Raw genomic sequence first — 7,544 nt, 5'->3', positions numbered from 1 at the left:
TAGTCTGAAGCCAGGGAGCCTGATTCCTCCAGGTCCACTTTTCTTTCTCAAGATTGCTTTGGCTATTTGGGGTCTTTTGTGTTTCCACACAAATTGTAAAATTTTTTGTTCTAGTTCTGTGAAAAATGCCATTGGTAGTTTCATAGGGATTTCATTGAATCTGTAGCTTGCTTTGGGTAGTAGAGTCATTTTCACAATGCTGATTCTTCCAATCCAAGAACATGGTATATCTCTCCATCTGTTTGTATCATCTTTAATTTCTTTCATCAGTGTCTTATAGTTTTCTGCATACAGGTCTTTTGTCTCCTTAGGTTCATTCCTAGATATTTTATTCTTTTTGTTGCAATGGTAAATGGGAGTGTTTCCTTAAAATCTCTTTCGGATTTTCATCATTAGTGTATAGGAATGCAAGAGGTTTCTGTGCATTAATTTGGTATCCTGCTACTTTACCAAATTCATTGATTAGCACTAGTAGCTTTCTGGTAGCATCTTTAGGATTCTCTATGTATAGTATCATGTCATCTGCAAACAGTGACAGCTTTACTTCTTCTTTTCCGAATTGGATTCCATTTATTTCTTTTTCTTCTCTGATTGCTATGGCTAAAACTTCCAAAACTATGTTGAATAATAGTGGTGAGAGTGAGCAACCTTGTCTTTTTCCTGATCTTAGAGGAAATGGTTTCAGTTCTTCACCATTGAGAACTTTGTTGGCTGTGGGTTTGTCCTATATGGCCTTTATTATGTTTGGGTAGGTTCCCTCTATGCCTACTTTCTGGAGAGTTTTTATCATAAATGGTGTTGAATTTTGTCAAAAGCTTTTTCTGCATGTATTGAGATGATCATATGGTTTTTCTCCTTCAGTTTGTTAATATGCTGTATCACATTGATTGATTTGCATATATTGAAGAATCCTTGTATTCCTGGGATAAACCCCACTTGATTATAGTGTATGATCCCTTTAATGTGTTGTTGGATTCTGTTTGCTAGTATTTTTTTGAGGATTTCTGCATCTATGTTCATCAGTGATATTGGCCTGTAGTTTTCTTTCTTTGTGACATCTTTGTCTGGTTTTGGTATCAGGGTGATAGTGGCCTCATAGAATGAATTTGGGAGTGTTCCTCCCTCTGCTATATTTTGGAAGAATTTGAGAAAGATAGGTGTTAGCTCGTCTCTAAATGTTTGATAGAATTCACATGTGAAGCCATCTGGTCCTGGGCTTTTGTTTGTTGGAAGATTTTTAATCACAGTTTCAATTTCAGTGCTTGTGATTGGTCTGTGTATATTTTCTATTTCTTCCCAGTTCAGTCTGGGAAGGTTGTGCATTTCTAGGAATTTGTCCATTTCTTCCAGGTTGTCCATTTTATTGGCATATAGTTGCTTTTAGTAATCTCTCATGATCCTTTGTATTTCTGCAGTGTCACTTGTTACTTCTCCTTTTTCACTTCTAATTCTGTTGATTTGAGTCTTCTCCCTTTTTTTCTTGATGGGTCTGGCTAATGGTTTATCAATTTTGTTTATCTTCTCAAAGAACCAGCTTTTAGTTTTATTGATCTTTGCTATTGTTTCCTTCATTTCTTTTTCATTTATTTCTGATCTGATCTTTATGATTTCTTTCCTTCTGCTAACTTTGGGGTGTTTTTGTTCTTCTTTCTCTAATTTCTTTAGGTGTAATGTTAGGTTGTTTATTTGAGATGTTTCTTGTTTCTTGAGGTAGGATTGTATTGCTATAAACTTCCCTCTTAGAACTGCTTTTGCTGCATCCCATAGGTTTTGGGTCGTGGTGTTTTCATTGTCATTTGTTTCTAGGTATTTTCTGATTTCTTCAGTGATCTCTTGGTTATTTAGTAGTGTATTGTTTAGCCTCCATGTGTTTGTATTTTTTACAGATTTTTTCCTGTAATTGATATCTAGTCTCATAGCGTTGTGGTCGGAAAATATATTTGATACAATTTCAATTTTCTTAAATTTACCAAGGCTTGATTTGTGACCCAAGATATGATCTATCCTGGAAAATGTTCCATGAGCACTTGAGAAGAAAGTGTATTCTGTTGTTTTTGGATGGAATGTCCTATAAATATCAATTAAGTCCATCTTGTTTAATGTGTCATTTAAAGCTTGTGTTTCTTTATTTATTTTCATTTTGGATGATCTGTCCATTGGTAAAAGTGAGGTGTTAAAGTCTCCTACTATGATTGTGTTACTGTCAATTTCCCCTTTTATGGCTGCTAGCATTTGCCTTATGTGTTGAGGTGCTGCTATGTGGGGTGCAGAAATATTTACAATTGTTATATCTTTTTCTTGGATTGATCCCTTGATCATTATGTAGTGTCCTCTTTGTCTCTTGTAATAGTCTTTATTTTAAAGTCTATTTTGTATGATATGAGAATTGCTACTCCAGCTTTCTTTTGATTTCCATTTGCATGGAATATCTTTTTCCATCCCCTCACTGTCAGTCTGTATGTGTCCCTAGGTCTGAAGTGGGTCTCTTGTAGACAGCATATATACGGGTCTTGTTTTTGTATCCATTCAGCCAGTCTATGTCTTTTGGTTGGAGCATTTAATCCATTTACATTTAAGGTAATTATCAATGTGTATGTTCCTATTACCATTTTCTTAATTGTTTCGGGTTTGTTTTTGTAGGTCTTTTCCTTCTCTTGTGTTTCTTGCCTAGAGAAGTTCCTTTAGCATTTGTTGTAAAGCTGGTTTGGTGGTGCTGATTTCTCTTAACTTTTGCTTGTCTGTAAAGCTTTTAATTTCTCCATTGAATCTGAATGAAATCCTTGCTGGGTAGAGTAATCTTGCTTGTAGGTTTTTCCTTTTCATCACTTTAAATATGTCTTGCCACTCCCTTCTGGCTTGCAGAGTTTCTGCTGACAGATCAGCTGTTAACCTTATGGGGTTTCCCTTGTATGTTATTTGTTGCTTTTCCTTTGCTGCTTTTAATATTTTTTCTTTGTATTTAATTCTTGATAGTTTGATTAATATGTGTCTTGGCATGTTCCTCCTTGGATTTATCCTGTATGGGACTCTCTGTGCTTCCTGGACTTGACTATTTCCTTTCCCATATTAGGGAAGTTTTCAACTATAATCTCTTCAAATATTTTCTCAGACCCTTTCTTTTTCTCTTCTGCTTCTGGGACCCCTATAACTTGAATGTTGGTGCATTTAATGTTGTCCCAGAGGTCTCTGAGACTGTCCTCAATTCTTTTCATTCTTTTTTCTTTATTCTGCTCTATCGTAGTTATTTCCACTATTTTATCTTCCAGGTCACTTACCCGTTCTCTGCCTCAGTTATTCTGCTATTGATTCCTTCTAGAGAATTTTTAATTGCTTTTATTGTGTTGTTCATCATTGTTTGTTTGCTCTTTAATTCTTCTTGGTCCTTGTTAAACATTTCTTGTATTTTCTCCATACTATTTCCAAGATTTTGGATCATCTTTACTATCATTACTCTGAATTCTTTTTCAGGTAGACTGCCTATTTCCTCTTCATTTGTTTGGTCTGGTGGGTTTTTACCTTGCTCCTTATCTGCTGCATATTTGTCTGTTTTCTCATTTTTTTTAACTTACTGTGTTTGGGGTCTCCTTTTTGCAGGCTGCAGGTTCATAGTTCCCATTGCTTTTGGTGTCTGCCCCGGTGGGTGAGGTTGGTTCAGTGGCTTGTGTAGGCTTCCTGGTGGAGGGGACCAGTGCCTTTGTTCTGGTGGGTGGGGCTGGATCTCGTCTTTCTGGTGGGCAGGGCCGCATCTGGTGGTGTGTTTTGGGGTGTCTGTGAACTTAGTATGATTTCTGGCAGCCTCTCTGCTAATGGGTGAGGTTGTGTTCCTGTCTTGCTAGTTGATTGGCATGGGGTGTCCAGCACTGGAGCTTGCTGGCCGTTGGGTGGAGCTGGGTCTTAGCGTTGAGACTTAGATCTCTGGGAGAGCTCTTGCTGATTGATATTATGTGGGGCCAGGAGGTCTCTGGTGCACCGATGTCCTGAACTTGGCTTTCCCAGCTCAGAGGTTCAGGCCAGAGCACAAAGACCGTGTCAGCTACACAGCTCAGAAGAAAAGGGAGAAAAAAAGAGAGAAAAATAAATAAATAAATTAATTAATTAATTAATATTATTAAAATAAAAAATTTTTTTTAAATAATAATAATTTTAAAAAAGAAGAGAACAACTAAACCAATAAAGTAATCCACCAATGATAACAAGCGCTAAAAACTATACTAAGATAAATATAAAAATCAGAAACAAATCTGTCACAGACAGCAGACCCCAAGTCTACAGTTGCTCCCAAAGTCCACCGCCACAATTTTGGGATGACACGTTGTCTATTCAGGTGTTCCACAGATGCAGGGTACATCAAGTTGATTGTGGGGATTTAATCCGTTGCTCCTGAGGCTGCACGAAGAAATTTCCCTTTCTCTTCTTTGTTCACACAGCTCCTGGGGTTCAGCTTTGGAGTTCGCCCCGCCTCTGCGTGTAGGTCGCCTGAGGGCATCTGTTCCCTGCCCAGAGAGGATGGGGTTAGAGCAGCTGCTGATTAGGGGGCTCTGGCTCACTCAGGCTGGGGGGAAGGAGGGGTACGGAATGTGGGGCGAGCCTGCGCTGACACAGGCCGGAGTGACGTTGCAGCAGCCCGAGGCGCGCCGTATGTTCTCCTGGGAAGTTGTCCCTGGGTCACGGGACCCTGGCAGTGGCGGGCTGTACAGGCTCCCGGGAGCGGGGATGTGGATAGTGACCTGTGCTTGCACACAGGCTTCTTGGTGGCTGCAGCAGCAGCCTTAGCATCTCATGCGCATCTCTAGGGTCCGTGTTGATAGCCACAGCTCGTGCCTGTCTCTGGAGCTCGGTTAGGCGGTGCTCTGAATCCCCTCTCCTTGTGCAACCATAAGCAATGGTCTCTTGCCTCTTAGTCAGATCCAGAGTTTTTCCCGGACTCCCTCTCGGCTAGCTGTGACGCACTAGCCCCCTTCAGGCTGTGTTCATGCAGCCAACCCCAGTCCTCTCCCTGGGATCTGACCTCTGAAGCCGGAGCCTCAGCTCTCAGGCCCCACCCACCCCAGCGGGTGAGCAGACAAGCCTCTCAGGCTGGTGAGTGCTGGTCAGCACCAATCCTCTGTGCAGGAATCTCTCCGCTTTGCCCTCTGCACCCCTGTTGCTGCGCTCTCCTCCGTGGCTCCGAAGCTTCCCCCCTGGGCCATCCCCCGTCTCTGCCAGTGAAGAGGCTTCCTAGTGTGTGGAAACTTTTCCTCCTTCACAGCTCCCTCCCAGAGGTGCAGGTCCCATCCTTATTCTTTTGTCTCTGTTTTTTCTTTTTTCTTTTGCCCTATCCAGGTATGTGGGGATTTTCTTGCCTTTTGGGAAGTCTCAGGTCTTCTGCCAGTGTTCAGTAGGTGTTCTGTAGGAGTTGTTCCACATGTAGATATATTTTTTATGTATTTGTGGGGAGGAAGGTGATCTTCACGTCTTACTCCTCCGCCATCTTGAAGATCCCCCTGCCAATGAATCTAATTTTAAGTTTGACAAAGAGATCAAGATTTTGCTCATGGGCCTTTATATATTCTTTCTTGCCCCTGTAGATTAAATGACTTATATTCTTCTTTGGAAGAACATGGACTCTACTTTAAACTATGAGAAATGCCCACTGATTCATGCCCAGCCTTCCTGGTTGGAGAATGTTCCAAGCTACATTGCTTGGGCTGTAACCAAGGATGTCTGTAACCTAGTAGTCTTGTTACCAGAAAGATGTCTTTTAAGGTCATTGCAACATCAAATCCATCATGTCAAAGGGTGGCAGGATCCCAGGGGGCTAGAATGCCAGTGTGTGAAGCCAGACCAAGGGTGGTAGCAAAGCTGACCAGAATATGGGAGGTAGTGAACAGGCCAGGGTGTCTGAGTTTTTATGTGGAGTTTCACTGAGGCTTCCCAATTGCCAGAGATGCTTCTTCAAATGATTCCAGACCATAGCGCTCTCATTAGCTGCACTAAACATCCATAAGGTTGCTTTGCCTGCCAGGATGGAAATATTATCATATTGTTATTACTTCTTCATTTTCCTTTCCTACAGAACAGAGAGGCACTTTTTACTAGATCTTGTAGGCAGAGAGTCCTTTTCCTTCTTTACAAGTCAACATGTAACTAAAATTTATAAGAAAGAAAGAAACACGCCACATAGACTCCATTACTTGCCCTATTCTAATTTATGTATTTTCTTCTTCATTTTCTTGGATATAGAAAAGGAAGGAATGAGAGAAGCCTGGATTTTTAAAAAGATATGTCTGTTTTCGTCAAATCTGATGAATGTTACTGTACCAAACATTAGAAATGTGTTAAGAGGAAATATTTGCTTACACCTTAAGCTGCATAAAAAGCAATATTGCTTCAGTCTTGTTATAACAATTACTCTCTGGGTTTTCAGGAGTTGGCAAGTGATTCTGCATGCCCTCAAAAAGAGCTGAAGTTGCAGAATTATTATTTAAAACCTATATGATTCAACCCCTCCAAAAAACCAAATATAATCCCTTCTGAATTCGCGATTGGAACATTTCAATAGCAAACACATTCATTTATTATTTCTGGCACTCCCTGGGTGTGAGGGACTTCTTTGGACATTCAGTCGGGCCCAGCTTTCATAATGAAATCTATCCCTTAGGATAAAGGAAAATAAACAGACTTGGTACCTTAGGCTAACGTGATTTTCTGAGTTTCGGAGGGCAGCAGATTGTTTATTTTTTTTCAACCTGATAAGTTTCCAAAGCAAAATGATTTATCTCTGTCCAGTTCTTCTTGGGATATTCACTTGGCAGAAAGTGGATTAAGGAAGAAGTAGAGAATGGGCTGAAATAGAAAGGAAAGAAGCTCTCTAAGGGCAATACTGAATCGACGAAGCCCTAACCCGATTTCTGTGTATCCTCTAAAGAGAGCAAAAATCAAATTAAATTGGAGAAAAAGAAAGTGAAAAGAGAATATTTTGGTCTAAGGGAGATTGCATTGTAGGGTTAATAGAATTTAGATGGCAACATCATTTTTAAAACTAGATTGGCTTATGCCTATAATTCCTGAATGTACTGTTCACAGGCAAGGTTTGTGTGTGTCTTTCTCTGACATGACACAAGAGAAAAAATGTTCACAAATGATAATTGCCTAGTGCCAGCAGTCACATAATTCCCTTTCAAACGAGAACAGGGAAAAGAGCTGTTGCCAAGGCAAGCTTGGAGGCTGTGAGGCCCCAGAGTTCTCCATTATCTGAGGTCCCACCCACAGCCTGTCATTTCTCTCCAAGGCATCTGTCTGGCATCTGGAAAAGCGCCGTTCCCCAGCCTTAGAGGAACTGCCCAGCTGGGATCCACCTAATCCAACACGCATTCTCCAGTCACCACGACTCCGTGGGCTTGAGAGGCTCATCACTCTCTGGGGGAGATATCCTGAGTGACACCAATAGTTCTTATCCTCCAGAGACAAGACCCACATAGATTTGTGAGTAACCCAGTAACAGTCCAAGATGAATAAATGCCAAACTGCTGTAGAGACCAGCTGCTCTCAAGGTTGTCATGATC

Source organism: Eubalaena glacialis, chromosome 7 (genome assembly GCF_028564815.1).
Source record: "Eubalaena glacialis isolate mEubGla1 chromosome 7, mEubGla1.1.hap2.+ XY, whole genome shotgun sequence".
Taxonomy (NCBI): Eukaryota; Metazoa; Chordata; class Mammalia; order Artiodactyla; family Balaenidae; genus Eubalaena; species Eubalaena glacialis.
This window is presented reverse-complemented; position numbering follows the sequence as displayed.